Source organism: Crinia signifera, chromosome 19 (assembly GCF_055691185.1).
Source record: "Crinia signifera chromosome 19, ASM5569118v1, whole genome shotgun sequence".
NCBI lineage: Eukaryota > Metazoa > Chordata > Amphibia > Anura > Myobatrachidae > Crinia > Crinia signifera.
This window is the reverse complement of record NC_139226.1, coordinates 84,563,584-84,587,021: the sequence shown is the minus strand read 5'-3', so window position 1 is coordinate 84,587,021 and position 23,438 is coordinate 84,563,584. Positions and strand designations below refer to the sequence as shown.

At 47.6% G+C, this 23,438-nt stretch overlaps 1 long non-coding RNA gene across 3 annotated transcripts in view; it reads right to left on the bottom strand.

Annotated features, from left to right (window-relative positions):
* Window positions 1–23,438, bottom strand: part of LOC146042691 (uncharacterized) — a 143,562-nt gene that overhangs the window by 31,522 nt on the left and 88,602 nt on the right. For 2 of the 3 annotated variants that reach the window (XR_014463975.1, XR_014463977.1), the window contains one exon: window positions 9,992–10,627. The exons of the other annotated variant lie outside the window; for it this stretch is intronic. This is a non-coding gene — a long non-coding RNA (uncharacterized LOC146042691). Of the gene's footprint in view, window positions 1–9,991; window positions 10,628–23,438 lie in introns of those variants that run through there. 3 annotated transcript variants of the gene reach the window in all.

Here is a 23,438-nt window from a genome sequence, read left to right as displayed (position 1 = left end):
CTGACCAGGCTGAAGCCTGGTGCTGTCCCCGGTGACCCTGGAGCGGTGGTCACCGGGCTGATGGTATTGTGTAAAAAATAGATAAACCATTGTTTTTTACTGTGGCACTACAAGTGCCAGCAAGCCTCCCCAGCAAGCTGGGACTTGGAGAACCACAAGTCCCAGCCTGCTGGGCATTAAAGGGCCCGCTGGCACTTGTAGTTCTACAGTTAAAAAAATAGTGCACAAAACACACTGACACACTTTTAAAATAAAACTTTATTACACACAAAGCCCACACATACTGATACTTACCTATCTTCTTCCCATAGGTCGCCCTGATGTCCTGTGTCGTCTTCGGGATCCATGTCGACGTCCTTCTTCATGTCGACGTCGCTGTCGGCGATGGTGTCCCCGTCCGGATCCGAAGAAATCCATTTGGGAAGCTGTGGAAGGAAACCATACTCACCTGTCCCAGCGCGACGTAGTCCAGGTAAGGGTCTTTGCAAAAAAACAAACCGACAGCCCCGAAACCAAACCGGACACGACGGAGACACACGGTGTGTTTACATCGTGCGGCTCCGCCTCCCGAATGCCGCTATTGGCCGCCTTGCGGCCTAGCGGCCAATCAGGAGCCGCTAGGCCGCAAGGCGGCCAATAGCGGCATTCGGGAGGCGGAGCCGCACGATGTAAATAAACACACGTGCGTCTCCGTCAGAGTCCGGTTTGGTTTCGGGGTGTCGGTTTGTTTTTTTGCAAAGACCCTTACCTGGACTACGTCGCGCTGGGACAGGTGAGTATGGTTTCCTTCCACAGCTTCCCAAATGGATTTCTTCGGATCCGGACGGGGACACCATCGCCGACAGCGACGTCGACATGAAGAAGGACGTCGACATGGATCCCGAAGACGACACAGGACATCAGGGCGACCTATGGGAAGAAGATAGGTAAGTATCAGTATGTGTGGGCTTTGTGTGTAATAAAGTTTTATTTTAAAAGTGTGTCAGTGTGTTTTGTGCACTATTTTTTTAACTGTAGAACTACAAGTGCCAGCGGGCCCTTTAATGCCCAGCAGGCTGGGACTTGTGGTTCTCCAAGTCCCAGCTTGCTGGGGAGGCTTGCTGGCACTTGTAGTGCCACAGTAAAAAACAATGGTTTATCTATTTTTTACACAATACCATCAGCCCGGTGACCACCGCTCCAGGGTCACCGGGGACAGCACCAGGCTTCAGCCTGGTCAGGTAAGTCCTGGAGGGGGGGGACCCCTTTATTGGGGGGGTCCCCACTCCCCCAGGGCCCCTGGCCAGGCTGACTGGTCGGTAGGGAGAATGTTTTGGCCGCGGGACCTTATATTATAAGTGTCCCCCGGCTGTGACATTACCCTGCCGGCTGGTTGTGCCTGGGGCTGGTTCTTAAAATACGGGGGACCCCTACTCATTTTGTCCCCCGTATTTTGGGAACCAGCCCCGGACCTGGAGCCTGGGGCTGGTTGTTAAAAATCGGGGAACCCCTATTTGTCGGGCTCCCTGATTTTTAATTACCGGCCCCGGCTCCTTCAGCCTGGTGCTGGTTTCGGCTGTGGGGGGGACCCCACGCCGTTTTTTTTTTTAATTTATTTATTTTTCTATTTTTTTTTACACCTTGCAGCCTGCACGGATCTGACTTGATCCGTGCAGACTGCTAGAAATAATTCGTATTAGCGGCCGTATATACGGCCGCTAATACGAATCATTACACCATCGGAGGGTTACAAAGCAGTCGTATCTGACTGCTTTGTAAATCCCCCTCCGGAACACGACTTTGCATACGACTTAAACAGTCGTATGCAGTCGTAGGGAAACAACCAATACGAAAAACTAGGTTTTTCATATTGGTAAATTTCCCCCTTAATGTCTTGTGTACGAGGTAAGAAACTGTTTTGTTATGCTTATGTGTACATGCATCACTGTACCCATGCTTTATGTATGACCTGATGAAAAGACCGTTGAGTTCTTGAAATGTCGTCATGTGGATTAGAACTAATCTCTAATATGCTCATTATGACACTAAAACACTTCTAAAAAATCAGTCTTGAGTGCCGCATCCTTTCTCCTGCTTGGATGTCAAACTCTTTGCGTGAGAGCTGACTAACTATATATATATACACAGGGGCGGATCCAGGATAAAATGACAGGGGGGCACCATGATAATAGAGGGTTTAGGTGGAAGAGGGGCGCTGTTAGTGGTGCCAGTGTACATGCTAAGAGAGCAGCAGAGAGAGGGTGGGAATGGGATTAAAAATAGGCCCTGGCATTTAAAATACGCAGGCCCACCATGGCGACAAAAGTGAAGGATGGAGTTGTGTGCGAGCCAAAGGCGCGCTCCAGAAAAGGGTGTGTGGCCACTCAACAGGGGTCGTGTCCTTGAGTGTAGTGTACAACACCATATACAACTTCTACACATTATGCAACAAAATACTAGACCCCATTATACTTGCCCCTTACACATGATGCCAAATGGAATGAGCCAAAATTCACATAATGCCACATGGATTGAGCCAAAATTCAAATAATGCCACATGGATTGATCCAAAATTCACATAACAACACATGGATTGAGCCAAAATTCACATAATGCCACATGGATTGTGCCAAAATTCACATAATGCCACATGGATTGTGTCAAAATTCACATAATGCCACACGAATTGAGCCAGAATTCACATAATGCCACACAGATTAAGCCAAAATTCACAATACGCTTCATAAACAGGGACATTGTCCACCAAAGGCGCGCATTAAACATTTACACCATAATGTCCATTACACGATAAGTTACACGCCATTATGTCCATTATGTATTATGCCAAACACCATAATGCCTATTAAAAATTATGCTACATAAGTGCTGCTTATCTACATGCTCATTGCCAAGGGTTCCATGCTCATTGCCAGAGGTTCCATGATCGTTGCTATGTGGGATTACATGCTCATTGGCAAGGGGGAATACATGCTCGCGGTAAATGGGGGTTAGCTGCCGCCAAGCAGAAGTGATAGCCACTGACAGTGGCAGAGGCTGGCTGTATTTGTGGTGCCCCAAAACTCCCCTCCAGGACACAGGGAGTTAACTTTTCCCGGGGCTTCGCGCCTCAGGAATGATTGACTAGAAGGGGGAGCAGGGGATTGGTCAGGAGGAGGAGCGTGGTAAAGGAGAAAGAGGAAGGAGAGAGGACCCCCACGTGCGCGGTGCTGTGTGATGCCGTGGGCGGCGTGGAGGGAGAAAAAGAGACCTGGCCAGACAGCAGAGAAGGAGAGCCAGCCCGGAGACAGGGCGAGAGGCGTTCGGGCAGCAGCAGCAGTTAAGCGGAAGCCGCGGCGGTGACTGACAGCTCCCCTCACCCGTGCGGCTGTGAGAAGCCAAGGACGTCGGGTGCTGCGTTGCGGGAGGCGGCAGACGCCGGGGGACCCGCCAACGAGTGGAGTGACCGGGTGACGCTGGGCAGAACCCCCACCAGCCCAGGGGACCGTTGTCCAGTCCCACGCAGACAGCCAGGAGGGGCAGAAGGATCACTGAGTGGGGCAACGCTGCGGCGCCCCCACTAGTGAATGCTTGCCCATCAAGCAAGAAAGCGTCTAGCCAAGTCGGAGGTCGTGACAGGCAGGAGCCTGCAGCAGTATCCAGTACCCAGGTATTGACTCTTTGCCCTGCTCCACGTACAGCCTTTCCCCCCCTGCACGCTCCTAGTGGTAATGCCTCCCTGACACATCTCAGGACCCCCCAGCGTTCAGTACCACTGTGAACACAGCCACCATTCGCCACAGGGAAAAGTTACCCAGGGACTCAGGGTACACTGTCTGCCCTGCCGGCATCCCAATAGCCCCACACATTAATTGGGGTCATTCCTTTACATAGAGAACCCTTCAGTTGTGAGGGAACAGCGCCATCTGTTGGCGAAAGCAAGGACCTCCTGCTCTTGAGCCCCAAAGTGACTGCCATTGGGGGACTTGTTCAATTGATCCCTAGGCCTCCAGCCTGTACCCCGCAGGGACCTTGTTCTATCCGGAAGAAGCCCTGTAGCCAGGTAGACCGGGACTGAGTTTATTAATGGTGACGTCACCTCAGTTATTAAGTTATACTGGTGCACCGGTCAGTTAAATCGTTACCTACTGTTATGATTGTTGAATGTGGTATACCATACACGGTTTAATGTGTGAATATGTCAAAGGTAGCCTTCAGTGTTAATGGTGCCGTGTCGACTGTTTGACCCAGTAGTAACCTCAAAGCGGGGGTGCTTGACCCCGAACCCCGTCACGGTACCTTGAACACGTGGAGTCTGTAGGCCCTAGTGGGCACCTGTGTAGTGTGATTAGGTTGTCACACCTTATTGTCCTATTCGGTAAATACTAATAGAGCCAGTTCATATTCATAACTATTGTTACTCGTTAATGTGCCTTAAGTCCCAAGTGCTGTGCTGTGAGGGTCAGTGGGCACAGGACGTCTTTACCTCATAATAAACCTGAGTTGTACCGCAGAATGTTGTTCCCCTTTCCTTGAAGTGTCCCTCTCCCGTCCACGGAAAATCTGAAGAACCTGAAGTGCCCTGAAGACGCAAGGTAATGGGAGAATTCACCCTTCGCACCCCCGGTCACCACATCTCTTTTGGCGTCACATAGAACAGGATCCGGGTGCATCAGGAGAGTGACAGCTCGGTGAAAGATGGAGCAGCAACAAGGCGGAGGGGCGGCACAGCCGCCAAACCCACAGAATCAAGAACAGGACGTTCAAGACGTAGAAGATGCGACACCGGCCGCGGCCATCACCCTACCGTACTATTTCGGAGCCCCGTGGCTCCTGACCTATAGCGGAGACGATGACCAGCTACAGAAAACCCCATTTGCGGACTTCAGGAACAACATAGAATCCACGTTCCGGATGTATAAGCCTAGCGAACGGCAGAAGGTGGAAATGCTGATGGGGCAGCTGACTGGATCGGCGCGCAGAGAAGTGGCCTCATGGTCAACAGAAGATAGAAAAAGTGCGACAGACATGCTAAAGAAAATCTTCACGACATTTGAAACAAAGACCATCCCTGAGCTGAAGATGAAACTGTATGCTCGCAAGCAACAGCCAAATGAGTCCCTACGGGACTACGCCCTGAGCCTACAGGAGACGTTAAAGGCTATCCAAGCAGTGGACCCGGAGGAGGTGCGAAACGCCGACGAGGCCTTAACAGTTCAATTTGTCGAAGGGGTGGCCCAAGAAAATGTCAAGGTCCAGTTACGGCTGCTGAGGTCACAGATACCTGGCAAGACCTTCCGGGACTTCAAGACGGCGGCCCTCGCTATCATTGGTAACCCTAAAAATAGGGAAGAGGGTTATCCAGAACTGATCGGCTTCAAAGAAGGAGCGAACTCAACCGGAGCCACAGCCAGTTCCACTGACAGGGCAAAACGGACCCAAGGCTTGGCGGTGCAAGGTGGCCAGCAGCCCGACAGAGATGCGATGCAGACGCTCCAGAAGCAAATGGAGGAACTGGCCGTTGGGATGGCGGAGATGCAGAGAGAAATGCGTCGGATGGCAAGTCCACCGGCACCGAGCTATGCAGAACCAAGATGGAGAACCGAAAGACGAAGTCCGGCCCGAAGCAGGTGGGAACCGCCCCGAGAGTATGGTCGGCAGCCTCCCGACCCGTTGGAGGGGCAGGGACGTCCGACGTACTACCAAAGCCAGGAGGCCGGAAGCACAGAGAGAGACGGCAACCGGGACGAAGATTTAAACACCGACACCCCGAGGTCGAGGGCCGAACCTCGGGGAGCACGGGAAGCTTAGGTCCAGCCCCAGAAGATGGGCAGGCTTGCTATGGCAGACAATGCTATATCAGTGCGAGCGAATCACCTGCCACATCGGATCATTACTCTTCAGCCCGCATAAAGAACCAGGGAAGGGTGGTCTGGTTCCATGTACGACGGGGGTACGGTTTTATCAATTGTGCTGATACAGAAAGGGATGTCTTCGTCCACTTCACAGCTATCCCAAAGAAGAATGCGAGAGATCTTTACAGAAGCCTCGAAGCCGGGGAGCCGGTGGAGTTCGACATCATCAGGGGAAGAAAGGGCCTCCGGGCAGTCGACGTCACTGGCCCTGGTGGCGTTCCAGTCAGAGGCACCCGATATGCCGCAAGAAGAGAGCACCGTTGGAATTACCCAAGCCACAGAAGTCATCCACGGTACTACCCCCCCGAAAGATCCGCCCCAACAGTGTGGTGTGTACCCCGAAGGAACAGAAGATGGGGTAGGAAGAAGTGACGGGAAAGCGTACGGATGTGGCCAACAGAGTTCACAGGTTCGAGTACAGAACGAACCAATAAGGAGGAAGCGGTCACATACCGAAGTGAACTCAAAACGGGGGCTGAACTCGAGCGCAGTTGAATCCATGTTAATAGTGGCAGGTGGCCAGACCTCAAAGTTCGACGGCGTCTCTCCAGCATCGGCCCATAGGAGTCAGCGTAGGCTCCGCCTAAGACAGGACCAGAAGCTAAAGGAAGCACCAAAGGATGGTGGGGATGAAGAGCCGAAGGGGGAAGCGGTCCTCTCGCCTCAGCTGCCCACTGACCCTCTCGAGCTATTGATGATGGTGGGCTGGTCCATTATGCCACGGCACACCCAGCCTAGGCCGCCAGTTGAATTACGCGCGGCCGAGGAGGTGGCCCCCGAGCCTGAGCTAAGGCGCTCCGAAAAGAGTACTCGGGGTACACTTCCCCGGCGGTACCAGGATTAGATACCTTCCCATAACCTGTTGTGTATGTACTGTGAAATGTAAAGCACTGTTATTGTTACCGTTGTGAATGTAACTTAAAGAAGGACAACTATCCGATGTGTTATGATGCGCGGGGACACGCATCCGAAAAAGCAGGGGTGAATGTGGTGCCCCAAAACTCCCCTCCAGGACACAGGGAGTTAACTTTTCCCGGGGCTTCGCGCCTCAGGAATGATTGACTAGAAGGGGGAGCAGGGGATTGGTCAGGAGGAGGAGCGTGGTAAAGGAGAAAGAGGAAGGAGAGAGGACCCCCACGTGCGCGGTGCTGTTTGATGCCGTGGGCGGCGTGGAGGGAGAAAAAGAGACCTGGCCAGACAGCAGAGAAGGAGAGCCAGCCCGGAGACAGGGCGAGAGGCGTTCGGGCAGCAGCAGCAGTTAAGCGGAAGCCGCGGCGGTGACTGACAGCTCCCCTCACCCGTGCGGCTGTGAGAAGCCAAGGACGTCGGGTGCTGCGTTGCGGGAGGCGGCAGACGCCGGGGGACCCGCCAACGAGTGGAGTGACCGGGTGACGCTGGGCAGAACCCCCACCAGCCCAGGGGACCGTTGTCCAGTCCCACGCAGACAGCCAGGAGGGGCAGAAGGATCACTGAGTGGGGCAACGCTGCGGCGCCCCCACTAGTGAATGCTTGCCCATCAAGCAAGAAAGCGTCTAGCCAAGTCGGAGGTCGTGACAGGCAGGAGCCTGCAGCAGTATCCAGTACCCAGGTATTGACTCTTTGCCCTGCTCCACGTACAGCCTTTCCCCCCCTGCACGCTCCTAGTGGTAATGCCTCCCTGACACATCTCAGGACCCCCCAGCGTTCAGTACCACTGTGAACACAGCCACCATTCGCCACAGGGAAAAGTTACCCAGGGACTCAGGGTACACTGTCTGCCCTGCCGGCATCCCAATAGCCCCACGCATTAATTGGGGTCATTCCTTTACATAGAGAACCCTTCAGTTGTGAGGGAACAGCGCCATCTGTTGGCGAAAGCAAGGACCTCCTGCTCTTGAGCCCCAAAGTGACTGCCATTGGGGGACTTGTTCAATTGATCCCTAGGCCTCCAGCCTGTACCCCGCAGGGACCTTGTTCTATCCGGAAGAAGCCCTGTAGCCAGGTAGACCGGGACTGAGTTTATTAATGGTGACGTCACCTCAGTTATTAAGTTATACTGGTGCACCGGTCAGTTAAATCGTTACCTACTGTTATGATTGTTGAATGTGGTATACCATACACGGTTTAATGTGTGAATATGTCAAAGGTAGCCTTCAGTGTTAATGGTGCCGTGTCGACTGTTTGACCCAGTAGTAACCTCAAAGCGGGGGTGCTTGACCCCGAACCCCGTCACGGTACCTTGAACACGTGGAGTCTGTAGGCCCTAGTGGGCACCTGTGTAGTGTGATTAGGTTGTCACACCTTATTGTCCTATTCGGTAAATACTAATAGAGCCAGTTCATATTCATAACTATTGTTACTCGTTAATGTGCCTTAAGTCCCAAGTGCTGTGCTGTGAGGGTCAGTGGGCACAGGACGTCTTTACCTCATAATAAACCTGAGTTGTACCGCAGAATGTTGTTCCCCTTTCCTTGAAGTGTCCCTCTCCCGTCCACGGAAAATCTGAAGAACCTGAAGTGCCCTGAAGACGCAAGGTAAGGGGAGAATTCACCCTTCGCACCCCCGGTCACCACATATTCAGAGCACTGCAGGTGCCGGCTATTTGAAATAATACCCCTTTCACACCAGAAAATGCATTCCCAGGTTGGCCCCTTTTACACCAGCCTAATCCCTGCATTTTCTGGTGTGAGGGGGAGAAAAAAACACCTGTCCCCCCTTTAACCAGTTATCTCATTTAACCAGCTATATCTTCGGAACCAACTGATCCATTTACATGAGACAAGTATCATATTGAAGAACTTTTGAGTGGGCTTTGAATGATTTTGGTCCAGTGAAACTGGAACGTTTGGTTCCAGAGTAATCTGCCCTCAAAGAACATGAACAGCCATGAAATTACATTTCAAAAATAAAAAAATCCGTTTACATGCAATATCTCTGGAACCAATTGACCGATATGGATCTGCCTGGTATCAGCCTGGTATCATATTGAAGGCCTAGCTATTTGGAATTGAATGAGATCAACCACAAGCTTCTGTGATGCCAGGGGGGGAACTGTCAGCCGTCGGAACCGGGTGGGGGTCGGAATTAACGGGTCCCACATTATCCTATGGGAAAAAAAACATTACAGCTTTGCCAGGCGATATCTCCGGTTCCCGGGGGGCTAGAGACATGGGGTGGGCTCGTTGGAAAGCCCTGGTCCTCATCTACAAAATGAAATGACAGGAGGGGCACGCGCCCGGGTGCCCCCCCCCCCTGAATCCGCCAGTGTATATACACATGGGCAGGGCTATGCTTTTAGCATGGCCCTGCCCCTTGGCAACGAGCTAGTTCAACCCTCTTGGCAAAGAGCAACCACCCTGGCAAGAAGCAATTTCACCCCCCTTGGCAACAAGCAATTTCACCCCCCTTGGCAATAAGCAATTTTACCCCCCTTGGCAACGAGCAAGCATTTTTGATGACATCCACAAGAAAAAGCAGGGCTGACCAAGGTTCGGTGTAAATGGTGCAGACCCAGTTCGAAGTGCAGTGTAAATGGGGTATAAAGCAGGGTCAGATCCTGAAAACTCCAATGTTCAAAGACCAGGGTCCAACCTGGGTTTTTGGTGTAAAAGGGATATAAGTAAAGAGTAGAGGCTCTGCTACAACTAGCAGAGTGCAGGGGCATCACTTACCCCTATGCAACCTGGTACGGGTTCAAAGTATCTATGTTTGTTATGGGGCTGGGCTGCAAAGTGGGCGTTTCGTCAATTGGGGGTCCTGGAAATGCAGGCTGCCCCTTGTGAGTGTGTTGTTTGCAGTGACTGCTCCAACAAAGTGACAGGAGCCAGGTGCTGCATGTAATGTTACAGTGCAGCACCAGACTCCTGTCCTAGAGGAGGAGCCAGCATTTTGGTGCCACCTCTCAGGCATATACAGACCAATAGTTATTCCATATTGTGACTGGCCATAATGGAATGGAGCTGACATCATGCGATTTCCCTTTTAACGCCTTGGCACGCCTGTGATTTCTAAAAAATAGAAGAAGCAACAGTGAAGCAGCGCTTGGAATCAATAATAGGTGAATCAATTAGTACTTAGAATTTATATTACTTTATTTTAAAGTATGTTAATAGTAGGACACATTAAAAATTACACATATAAAATAATTAGCACAAAATATGAATAAAACAAATATATAAAAAAAGATCAGCTCATGTATCAATTGAATTCATGTAAACCATGATAATAGGTGACCAGATCTGACGTGTTGGGAAGATCCCCAATTGGGGTAGTATTGAACCTGCACTGTCCACAGAATGAATGTCCCTGGTCCAATGGAGTCCAAATTAATGGCGATGTTAGATGTTAGTCCTGTGTGCCAATTGAGGGAATGGCTGTGATGTTGGAGCCTATCTGCTACCTCACGGCAGTTTGTATCCGAGTGTACAGGTATTGAGCCGAGGACTTCCGATGGTTGGGGGTCTGGTGGTCAGGCAAATAAGCCAGTAGATTGTCCAATTATTTTCCCAGAGTCTGGAGCCAAAGTGTGCAGCAACACCTACGCGTTTCGCTGGTCTCACGCCAGCTTTGTCCGAATAACCTAGGTCTGAATAACCCTCAGAGGCCGGCAGAACATTTAAGCGATCTCGGTATAATTTGTTGGTAACATACCTTAGTGAGGGTGAATATCATTCAGAAAAAAGCTCAAACCATGAATAAATCCGGACAGTGAGATCTTGCAGTAGAATTGTATACAGTCAGCATTAGTAACCGCAGCCCTGAAATGTAAAACAAATTATTTAGGTTTTATCTCATAAAATAATTGTTGACCAGAGAGATATCTCCCCAGGTGTCTGAGTGCTGGAATTAGCTGGATTAGTGTTTCCATTTATTAGCTCACACAAGGAAGTCAGAAAACTGCATTACAGACAATTAATGGGACCGACAGTAGCTGGGAGGAAAGAAGAAAGATTTAGTAGGAATTTGCAGAGAGCCGTTGTGGTAAAGGGGACATCCTGTGTCAGTGGCGTAAGTTCATCCAAGTTGCCCGGAGGCAAGATAAGTATTGGTGGCCCCCCCCAAATAGTTCAATCAGTAAGGTGTCTGTCTCCTGTCTCCAGTAAGGTCATGGGATCTAATACAGGGTGTGATACTTGCAAAAATTATGTTAGAAGGAGGAGTCAGCCACATTAGCAATATAAACGGCTTTCAATTAACTGATTCAAAGTTGATGGGGCGGAGAGGTGCCCCCTTGGGAGCAGGAGCCCGGCGGCAGATGACTCCATTGCCTCCCAGAGTTCTGCCTCTGTCCTGTGTCCAGATTAATGACCGGTTACTATTATTATTATCCTTTATATACATGGCGCAATAAGGGGTCTGCACCGCCTTCCAAAGTATCCATAAACCAATGGTCAAATCAACAGTGACTTACAGTACAAGACAATAACGGATAAGTACATGGTACATTACTGTACCAGCGGCCAAAACTGATTGTGAGGTGCTGATTGTTGTAGAGAGCATGGAGTAGAAGATAGCCCAAGAGAAGGAAAATCACATGCCCTGCCTGTGAGAGCTTACATTCTGAAGCGAATGGGCAGAAAGGCAGAGGTGACTGCTGCTGTGTCCTAGCACTACAGACCCCAGGTAGTCACACGAGTAGTACTAGTAATGAATTTCCCCCATAACAGGAAAGTCTGCAGGCAGTCAGTGTACAGCCTCTGAAGTGATCTCAGGACAGACCAGTAGGTGCAGGTCTCCCCATACTCTTATATATGACAACTCTGAAGCTGCAGACAAATATCTGAAGGAAATGAGTAAAAAATGACATTTATGTTAATTGGACATTTAGCCAGAGCACCAGTTCCATGTAAACCAGTCGCTGTGCTCCTTCTCTCCCGCATAAGCTAACATTACCACCGCTCTTGCAGACTGCTATAATGAGCAGCCGGCTGCCAGTTGCCAGTCTGGTGGGGTTAGCATATTAGAAAGTGCACATATGTTCTCTGGAAGATTCCGGAGCAGTGTTTGCGATATTTTTTTTTTTGCCGTGTGATAGACACAAGGGAACCTGATTACCAGTCGTTCTCTCCATTAATAATGTACAGTCAGGCGTTAGGGAGGTGAAGATGTTTTCCTACTTTAGTTGTCTATAGTTAAAATAATCTTGCGAGTTGGATTTAATTGGTTCAGGGATTTGGAATACAAACACAAAGGCCTGAAAGTGAGTTTGCCGACAAAGCTGTAACTACCGTACAACGCCTTAATGTTGTAAGATGGATTGCTGTGAGGCCTAATACGGCACATTATAGAAAAGTACGAGAGGGCTGACCTACATCTGTTATCAGGGCCGCTACTGCAAAAGGGAAACAATTATCACTAAATAACTCCCTTTATATATACGTTCCAATAACTAAAGTGTATTTAATGCTGATTGCACTATTCCTCAGACTGGGGCAGATGTACTAAGCCATGAAGCAGCTTCTATTATTTTTCACACACAGCCTGTAACATGGCAGTTAGGGGCTCATTGGCTGGTACTTTGGGGTAGATATATGAAGCAGTGATAAGGGTGGACAAGTGAACCAGAGGAGAAGTGGCCCATCGCAACCAATCAGCACTGAAGTAACATCTATAATTTGCATCTTATAAAATTATACAGAATAGCTGATTGGTTGCCATGGGCCACTCCTCCTCTGGCTCACTTCTCGCTTATCACTCTACCCCTTTATCTCTCCTCCCTTTATCACCCTCCAAGGTTTAGGACATATCCCCCTTTGGCAGTAATATAAATAGGGCCCATGGCAGCTGTTTTATGTCACCTGATGAGTTATATATAGTATCTGATTCTACATCTGAAACCTATAAAACAGGTCCTACTACTGTACTGTATACTTGCTTACTGCTCCTAAGGACAGGCACGTCTTTCGATTTTTGCAGGACCCCAGCCCACTTAGTAGGTAAAGCGGACAGCAGATAACACAATTTTGGCTGAATCGTGTCATCGTAGCCCACCCCCTGCTTTACAATGCCGGTAATCTTGTTATTTTTAAGTGGTGGGGTGGCTAAAATGACGCAACAGCAGCCACCACACCCCATTATGGACTACTTTTTGTGTTTCGGCCTCCACCTTGCCCCCTATTCACCTGTCACTCCACCAGCATCTGCCCCTCAGCTGAGCTGACCTGGCTGGTCTCCCAGGACAGGATATACCAAGCACTTGCGCCCACTGCGATGATGCTATTCGCATATGCACTAAAATATGCTATTAGTAATGCAAAGGGCACCTCTTCGGGTAAGATCTGCCCTTTGCGATAGCCGCCTGGACTTCCTGGTCTGTGACCTGGGAGTCCCTCTGCGTATGTGCATAGTGATGCCGGTGGCTGCAGGACATGCTGGGAGGATCCATGTCGGATCCCACAGACAGCTCTGCGAGAGAAGCCCATAGGCTTCTATGGGGTCATCCCAGCCCCCCTTAGTGCAGACTAGCGACAATTTACTGCCCAATGTACATTTGTTTGCTTCAAAATAGCTCCTCTTCCACAATTGTCCAGAAGTGATGTCCATAAAGGGTCCCATAGAAATATTACACACTGATAATATTAAAACTGAAGGTATATTTCCATGGTTACTAATGTAATGCAAAAGGCAACCACAATCTATCAGCAGATTCACCATTCTGGGACCTCCTGGTTTTGGGGCAGTATAACAAATTAAAGGAACCTACGATAAATATTATCCATTTTTCTCCTAAGAGCCATATTTCCTATTACCTGCTGTACAGAAGAGAAGGATGGCCGCAAATGGAAGAATGACATAGCCTCAACCACAGGATAACACAATTACAGAGTAACTACAATGGCGGCAAATCAATTGGGAGTGAGTTACCTCATGGAAGCAGTTTTCACAGTGAATTCTCAATATTCAGTAATTCTAAGCTCACATTGCAGGATTCCAGCAAATGTGAAAAAAAATTATGCGCACCCCCTGCAGGGGAAAAAGAAGATGAAATCTTTATTTTAAGGTCATGGACAGAGTCTGGTGCCAGTGAATGGGCATGATCTTATTGGGGTTTTTTACATTAATGCCCATTGCACATTAAGGGTGAAATGTACTAAGAGATGTGAAATACACTTTGCAGGTCATGTTGCTATGGGCAACCAATCAGAATCTACTTCTTATTTATTTATCACACTCTAGAAGATAGTAGACAGGATGTGATTGGTTGCCCATAGCAACATGACCTGTGAAGTGTATTTCACATCTCACATTTCACCCTATGCATCACACCTTAATGACCCTTACACTTTATGCACCCTACTTTAAATGCTCCTAACACATTATGCACAGCACCGTAATGCCCCTTACACATTATGCATCACACCTTCATGCCCCTTACACATTATGCATCACACCTTAAGACCCTTTACATATTATGCATCACGCCTTAATGCCTCTAAACATTATGCACAGCACTGTTATGCCCTCACACATTATGCATCACACCATAATGCCCCTTACACATTATATACCGCACCATAATGCCCCTTACACATTATGCACCACACTGTAATGCCCTTTACACTTTATGCATCACACCTTAATGCTCCTTACACATTATGCATTGCATCATAATGCCCCTTACATATTATGCACAGTACCATAATGCCCCTCACACATTATCCAATCATAAAAAGAAGGTGCAGACACATTTTGGGGTTTCCACTGCACCACCATGTGATGTTTTTTGGACTGCGGGCAGTCAGAAAAATAGGCCTCTTAGCCTAGAGGCAGAGAATCAGACATCCGCTGGCAAGCTGTAATTCATGAAAAGCAACAGATCACTGATCAGTTGCTCAGGCATGGGCCCCTTTCGAGCTACTGGGCCCTAGGCACACGCCTAGGTTACCTAGCGATAAATCCAACACTGTACAGATGGAACGGGAGACATCTTTGGACGCGCTCGCCAGAACCCTTGCACTGGCGAGCGCCGGCGATAGAGACTGGGACGCGCGTGCGTCTCAGACACAGCCTGACTGTGTACTGTACCCCACTACACTGACTGACTGACAGCCAAGCCACTGCCCTCTGTGCACTGACACACTGACTGACACAGCCTGCCTAACACGACCAGTACACTGACAAAGCCTGCAAAAATCCCCTGCACAATCCAAAACACTTGCACAAACCAACTTTCCTTCACAAACCCCCTGCACGCCACAAACCCCCTGCACAAAATACCCCCCTGCACCCCCCTGCTGTGCGCTGCTTGGGAAGAGTGGGGAGAAATGGAGCCGAATTCTTGAGATGCTGAGCCTATAAAGACTCAGCAACTCGCGAGAATCCAGTGTGAGATTACGGCATTTGGCCGTGCTCGGGTTTCCGAGCAAAGGCGGAAACTCACGAGTGCGGCTCGAGGCGTGCTTTGGAGGCGCTGTTCGGAGCAGTTTGGAATCCATGGAATCCGGACCGCTCATCTCTAATGAAGAGAACATATTATTCCTAACCAAAATGGTGGCTTCCGCACCTTATGATCTCTTAAATATGCATACGCCTCAAGACACGGTCTGCCCTGGAAGGCTGGATTTCTGCAGAGGTCCCCCGTTGCACAAAAACTTCCTGGTAGGTAGGAAAAAGATTCTCAGTCACAGGAGATGCTGTACATACAGTAGGGATTGCAAAATATATAAAACATGGGGCAATCATGACAATAACATCTTTGAGTGGACCCCATTAAAAAAAAAACTCAGAGGGGTGTCAGAAAAATAACTAAGAGTGACACTGATGTCCAGTGGCGGCTCCAGGAGGGAGGGGCTGCCACACAGTTCAAAATTCAAAATGTGGAGCCACTCCCACCAACTGCCATTCCAATCTGACTCACTTGCAGTGGGTGTGGCTTCCGCATTTGTATTTTGAACTGTGCTGCAGCCCCTCATCTGGAGCCACCTCTGCTGATGCCACAGAACACCTTTTTTTTTAAGTCACCCAACATTCTAGTCTCAGCTGGTGACAGTATTTTGGAAAAAGCATCTACAATGGATTCCACAGTAATACAGTTCCTACAGTTTTGCGGGGCTGCTGTGACCCTGGCCATTCAATTCAAATGTCCTTACCCGCACTTCTAGCACTGATTTTAATTATACCCAAAATGCAAAGGTGCCAACGTGCTAACACAGAGATTGTGGCCTTCTATGGCTGTAAGAGTATAATGCTGGGCAATGTGTATTATTAGAGCTCTACAGTATAGGTCATGTCTTTCTATAAGGTGGTCACACGCTCGCTTATCGTGACAGAGCCCACGGTGTCCTCAACTTAAGAGAACCCTTTCAGTGCCGCATAGACGCAAGCCTTCAGCTAGCAGCTCATGGATACAGCTTCATGGGTTAAGAGTCTGGCATTTCATGCTCTTTGTCTCCCTGAAAGAGCTTGATTATCAAAATTGCTGCAATCACTCCTAATTATACATCAAACAGCTAATCAATGTAACTCCTATGTATAGATATGCCACGTACAGCCAAGGTTGGGAGGTGAGATTTAACACTTCATGTGCTGGACAAAAAGAGGCACTCTGTGGAGAGGTATTTCAATCCAGGTCATCTCTAATGGATTTGAAGTGTTCTGGCTACATGGAGGATCGGTGTTAATGCAGTTATTGCAGGATAGGGAATTCTGGGACATGGGGAAGACAGCGTCTAGGAAATTAATGGAAAGGTGGTTAACTATTGCAGCCACTTAGCGGATCTGAAGCTTTCGATACATGGTAAGAGATGTCATCAATTACTGTAGAATGGAGCTGAAAGATATCCTCTAAAAACAGACCCCAGGTGGGAACAGAAAAATTAGCCAAATCTACTTCAATATTGTGTTATTGAATCCCAGTACAAAAGACACACGCTGATCGGGAGATTTCCGTGGGAGTACTTGGCACCGAACCAGCATTTGTATTCACGTGAATTTGATTATATGATTATAGAAAATTGTGCCCGTATCTTATTCTGCAGGATCCAAGCTTGTACGTTTCAGCAAACGACGGACTCACTCCATAAACTTTTCCACCTTTTCAACTTGTGTGCGCGCCATCCAATTAATGACAAGCTTGACCAGTCAGATTGTCCCTTGGAGTAATTCCGCACAGAGCAAACGGTCTCTGAATTCTATAATTAAGGGCAAAGGCGATACACAAGGTTTGAGAGGAAGCAGTGTGGAAAAATTTAACCAATTAACCTCCATGGAGGAAAATCCCAAAAGGTACTACCTTGGTATCTCAATTGCAGTACTGGTCTTCATACAGCTTAACCCTTCCAGTCGGGCAAGTCAGTGTCTCATCCAAATTGGGTATATCGGTAAATCTCGAAGATAGTAAAACCTGAAGAAAATCCACCCCTCCATGACTGCAAAAATAAGTCCTAGAAACTTGCTAATGCAGAAACCAAACCGTAATTAATAATGCTATTTAAGCCTGTGAAGGGCTCTGATTGTTGAGGTTATTCATCCAGAATCATCGGAGTAGACAGATGACTATACTGCTTATGAAGTAATGTTTATGATGCCCTTACAGATGTGATATACCAATCCCACGCATCACCTCTTTGTGCGTTGACATTGAACCGAATGTTATGGGTCCAATGTTGCATATGAATCCAGCAAAAAAAAAAAAACATTCTGATAGGCCTCAAGTACATCCTGGAGGGAACCAAGGGGTTATGTGCTGTTTCTTCACTTTGCCAGTTCTGCATCTCTTCTAAACAAGGGTAATTAGCTGTTGGCGGGTGGTGAGCAGTAATTAACATTCTCTCAATTTTGTCTCTCGGCTTCGGATTTTTGTGGGTATAATTGGGCTCAGCTTTCTCTTTCTTTAGATAATTGGGTTCTCCCGGCGTGGAAATTGCATTGCCTATTCTAAATTTAACTGGCCAGCTTTTTACTTTTGGTACCTGTTTCTGCTGCTGTTCATTGCTTTTCTAAATTGAATATATTCATGGAGATGCATTTTTATTTGGGTAATTGTTGCATATGATGTCATGATGAAAAAGATGAAAGGAGATAAAAGATGCTCAAGTATAAACAGGTCTCTAAGCGAAGTGTCCACCAGCAAAGCACCATAGTTTTGGTTGGCCAAAACGGCAAAAATTGAACCGCTATCTACATTCAGTGGAGGCAGGAATCCTATGTACTAACTTGCCCTAAAGAGCATGTATGGCGGGCTAACCATTTAGTTGGGGTGGGTGATATGAGGCACTAAGAGTAAAATCTACTTTGCAGCACATATTTCAGTTACCACATCTTCAGCGTTTACAGTTACTGGAGTTAAAGGGGCAATTATATTCACACATCTGAATCTGCCAATGACACGGCAGTTTTGAATGCCAAGACATAGTACATGTAGTTCTTGAGCTCTATCATGAATCAACCAGATACTTCAATCAAGAACCTAGACTAACAACGCAACTTAACTGCCACCATCCCTTTGTGTCAACCAATGGTGTTAAACATGGAAATGCCTATTGTGTCTTCAAAAATCATAGAGAGATACTGTATGCTAGAAATTATTGAATGTGGTTTAATTTGAAAAAGGTTTTGCAAGGCTTACCAATATATATAAATGGTTTCAACAATTAGACGTACAGGTTATGTAGCTGCACAAACAATTTCTTTTAAAATAATAGGTAACTAGGAAAGTCACGTCATTTACACCACGGGTGAGGTGCCACTGGCATGTAGGACGGTCACCCAGAAGTTGCATGTAGCAAATCAACATGGCAATATCTTTACATGAAATGCACACAGGAAATTGCTCTGTATTGTATTCTATGCTTGCCAGTCTGGGCTGGCCCTGAGAGATGTGTGACTGCGCTGAATGGGGGGATAACAATGTGATGCCACAATAATTATATTAAAAACATCATATTTAATAATAAATGAATAATTGGGTATATCACAGACTTAAACATACAACATTGGGGTACATTAAAAGTGTGTAAAGTGACTGTAGCTCAGATATTTATGTAAAGAATTGTATAGTCACCGTTAGGTCATCCGACCTGTAGATCAAGGGTGTCTGTTCCTATTGCTGCCTCGTGTGTATTTTGATTTCCTTGGGACCAATACGCGATGTTTATCCTGCGGCTTTGTGGAGGATGCAGCCTCCTATTGCTTGTTTGTCCTGGATAGTGAATTTCACTCTCCCTTGTAAATAGATGGGGTTCTGAACCAGGTCGTCACCTGGGAAAACCTGAAGATGTAGTATTGAGGCTGGTCCGGACACTTTAGTGCAAATGGGTTTCTAAATAGCTGAGCTGGTGTCACAGAGTCACTGCTGGATTCACCGACGCGTTTCGTTGCACAGCAACTTTATCAAGGTGGTGGCTTGATAAAGTTGCTTTGCAACGAAATGCGTCGGTGAATTCAGCAATACCCAGCCAACTCACCTGGCAGCTCCCAGGCGGCTGGAACGCATACGATACATCATATGTGGTCCTTTTGCATGCGATGTATCATATTTCAGAATCAGAATCACTTTATTGGCCATGTATACTCTCGTATACTAGCAATTCTTTGTGGATACAGTGAAGCTTCAAGCATGGTACAAGCGGGATAACAGGACATACATACATTGCATCAGTTGCGCATACAAATGACAATTCATATGTTATAATTTGCAAGGTTAGATAGAGCAGTCAGGTGTTTAGATTAGCAATATCTTAGAGTACATTGTTCAATAGCTGAATAGCTGTCAGGAAGAAGCTTTTTGCAGTTCTTGACGACTTGGCAGGGATGGACCTGAAGCATCTACCTGATGGGAGAATATTAAACAAGTTATGGCCAGGGTGGAGTTTGTCCACCACGATCTTCCCAGCTCGCTTCTTGACCCTACTTAAGTATTGTTCCCTTACAGGGGGAGGTCGGCCCCAATAATCCTCTCTGCTGTCCTCACCACTCTTTGCAGACTTCGTTTGTCAGATTCATTGGCCCCTCCATACCAGATTGTAATAGAGGAGCATAGAACGGACTCCACAATAGCAGTGTAAAAGAGCTGCAGCAGCTCCTGTGGTTGAATTTTTTCAGTTGCCTCAGAAAGAACAGCCGCTGTTGGGCCTTTTTGACATCGGAAGTTGGGCTCCCATCTGAGATTGCAAGAGATGTATTTCCCAAGGAATTTGAAGGTCTCTACCCATGACACCACTCTGTTGGAAATTACCAGTGGAACCAGTCTATTATCATCTTGACTGTTTTGATGGGGTTTATGCCCAGGTTGCTTCTGCCACACCATTGTGAAAGTCTGTCCACTTCTCATCTGTATGCAGACTCATCTGCCTCCTTGATGAGGCCGATGATGGTGGTGTCATCAGCAAATGTTATGATTTTTACTGACTGGTCACTCGAGATGCAGTCGTTAGTGTAGAGGGAGAAGAGGAGGGGTGAAAGGACACATCTCTGGGGAGGACAGTGCTGATTGTACGAATGGCGGATGTGAAGGCTCCGGCTTTCACCACCTGTTTCCATGCCATCAGGAAGTCCACAATCCAGGAGCAGGTAGATTCTGGAACTCCTAGAGAGAGAAGTTTGGGCTTTAGGATAGCGGGGGCAATTGTGTTACATGAATAGGACCCTCGCGTAGGTGCCTGGATGATCCAGTTGTTCCAGGATATAATGCAGCCCTAGGTTAACTGCATCATCAGTTGATCACAGTCATGGCAGTCTTGTTGATTCACGACTCTGAACCTAGGGAACGCGCATCGGATCAGAATCAGAGGAAAATGACATGTGATTTTCATCCGATCCCTCATTTAGGAAGCTCGGATTTGAATGAAAGGTGGCCATGTCCCAATGGTGGATTAAGATGAAGGTTCTGTTGAAGATGGGATGCTGCCCATAGCAACCCATCAGATTTTATTATCTTCTAGCACAGGGGTCTTCAACCTTTAAGACAATGTGGGCCACCTAAAAAAAGAGTCGAATTATACTCACCGATAATTCCTTTTTCTTCCTAGAGATCCCATGGCAGCCATAACATTGGGATGTTCCCTTCCCCCATAGAATTAGACAGGATACTTTTTCTCTAGGACCGCCCACCTTGGGGTATAATAGCCTCCTCTTCCCCCTCCTCCATGTCTTTTCTTGTCTCCGAATATGTCCTGGAGAAAAATACATAACACAGGGAGGGCAAACCAGTGGCTGCCATGGGATCTCTAGGAAGAAAAAGGAATTATCGGTGAGTATAATTCGACTCTTTCTTCTACGATCCCCATGGCAGCCATAACATTGGGACATACCCAAGTAAACACACGGGAGGGCAAGATACTGCATGAAATATTTTATATATATATATAATCATTTACCCGTAAGGGCTTCTTGTAACACATGCGTCCCAAAGTGGGCAGTAGAAACATTGAGTGAGTAATGGTTTGAGAAAGTATGAATGGAAGACCATGTAGCTGCCTTACAGATCTCAGCTGTTGACGCCTTCGCCTTATTCGCCCATGAGGTAGACACTGCCCGAGTAGAGTGTGCCTGTACTATAGAAGGTGGTGCCTTGCCTTCTTTCTTATAAGCGAATAAGATGGTCTCTCTAATCCACCGAGAAATGGTCTGCTTTACAGGTGCTTTACCCTTTTTTATTCCTTCTGGAATCACAAACAGGTGTTTCGTTAACCTGAAAGGCTTCGTTCTCTCTAGATACAACGTTATTCCTCTCACCAGGTCTAACGTGTGCCACGCCTCTTCTTCTCTATCTTTAGGCTGGGGATAGAAATCAGGTAAGGTTATTTCCTGGTTCAGATGAAAAGCTGACACTACTTTGGGAACGAAGTCTGGATGTGTCCGTAATACAACCCTATTAGGGAAGATTATCAAGTACGGTTCCTCCATCCACAGTGCCTGGAGCTCACTGACCCGTCGTGCTGAAGTCACAGCTACTAGGAATACCACCTTCCAAGTTAGATATTTTAGCGGGCAGTCTTCAAGCGGTTCAAAAGGATCCTTTGTTAACACCGTCAGAAGCAGGTTTAGATCCCAGGGGGCGACAATTGATTTTATCGGTGGCCTGATCCTCTTCATTGCTCTACCGAACCTTTTAACAATTCTCTCCTCTGCTAGAGGTCTGCCCAGTAACACACTTAATGCAGATATCTGTGCCTTAATTGTCGCTGTGGCTAAACCCATCTGGAAGCCCTCAAACAGGAACTGTAATACTTGTTCCGTAGGAATGTCCACACAGTTATCTTTGAACTGCCCCCAACTGATAAACTTATACCAGGTTTTATAGTAGGCCTCCGATGAAACCTTCTTCCTGGCCCTCAGCATCATTTCAATCACTTGAGGTGATAAATTGTGTCTCTTTAGAATCTGCCGCTCAATTTCCACGCCTCTAGTTGTAAACTCGCCGGCTCTGGGTGCAGCATAGGCCCTTGATGAAGAAGGTCCCGCCTGCTGGGCAGCTGCCACGGTCCCTGCATCGCCATCCTTAAGACATTGGAAAACCAGGCTCTTCTTGGCCAATGTGGAAGAATTATCAGCACTATTACTTGGTCTTCCCTGATTTTTTTCAATACCTTGGTTATCATTGGGAATGGCGGGAACAGGTATCCCAGTTTGAATGCCCACTTGATTGAGAAAGTGTCTAACGTCTTCGCCTGTGGATGATAGTACTTTGCGTAGAATTCGCTCACCTTCCTGTTCAAATAGGTGGCCATCAGGTCCACTTCTGGTGTTCCAAAGATTCTTGTCAGCTGCAGAAAAACCTCGTTGTTCAGCTCCCATTCTCCTGGCAATACAGTCTTGCGACTTAGGTAGTCTGCTATGACATTCTTCTTGCCTGGAATATAAGTTGCCGAGATTGACCTTAGGTTGTTCTCCGACCACTTCATAATTTCTTCCGACATCCTCATCAGTTTCAGACTTCTGGTCCCGCCCTGATGGTTTATGTGAGCGACTACAGTCACGTTGTCGGACATAATCTTCAGATGGGTGCCCTGAATCATGGGTCTTAGCTGACACATAGCCTCCCAGACTGCCTGCAGTTCTCTGAGATTGGAAGAGTTCTTTGCTTCTTCCTTGGACCAAGTTCCCTGGACCGACGTATTTTTGAGGTGACCTCCCCACCCCACTAAGCTGGCGTCCGTAGTCAGGACCAGGAACTGTGGATTCTCCAAACTTGACACCTTGCTTTCCAAGTCTTGGATCCACCAACCCAAAGATTGTTTCACAAGGCTCGATAACTTTATCGTATGGTGATCCCTTAGTCCTCTTTTTAGTAAGGGCAGAAGAAACCACTGAAGCTGTCTCGACTTCCACTGTGCCCACGGGATGACCTTTATACAGGAAACCATCATTCCTAGTAACTGTACCGCTTTTATTAGGGGAATCTTCTTCCTTTGCAGGACCTCCAGGGTTAGTTCCCTTATTTTCAGGCACCTCTCGAGAGATAGGGCTACAGAATAATTTCTGGTATCTATCCTTACCCCCAAAAAAAGAATATTTCTGGTCGGTATCAATTGACTTTTGTCTCTGTTTATGACCCATCCGTGGCTTTGCAGTGTCTCTGTGACCAGAGTCAAGCTTTGCTTCAGCTCGACCACTGAGCTCCCAGCTATC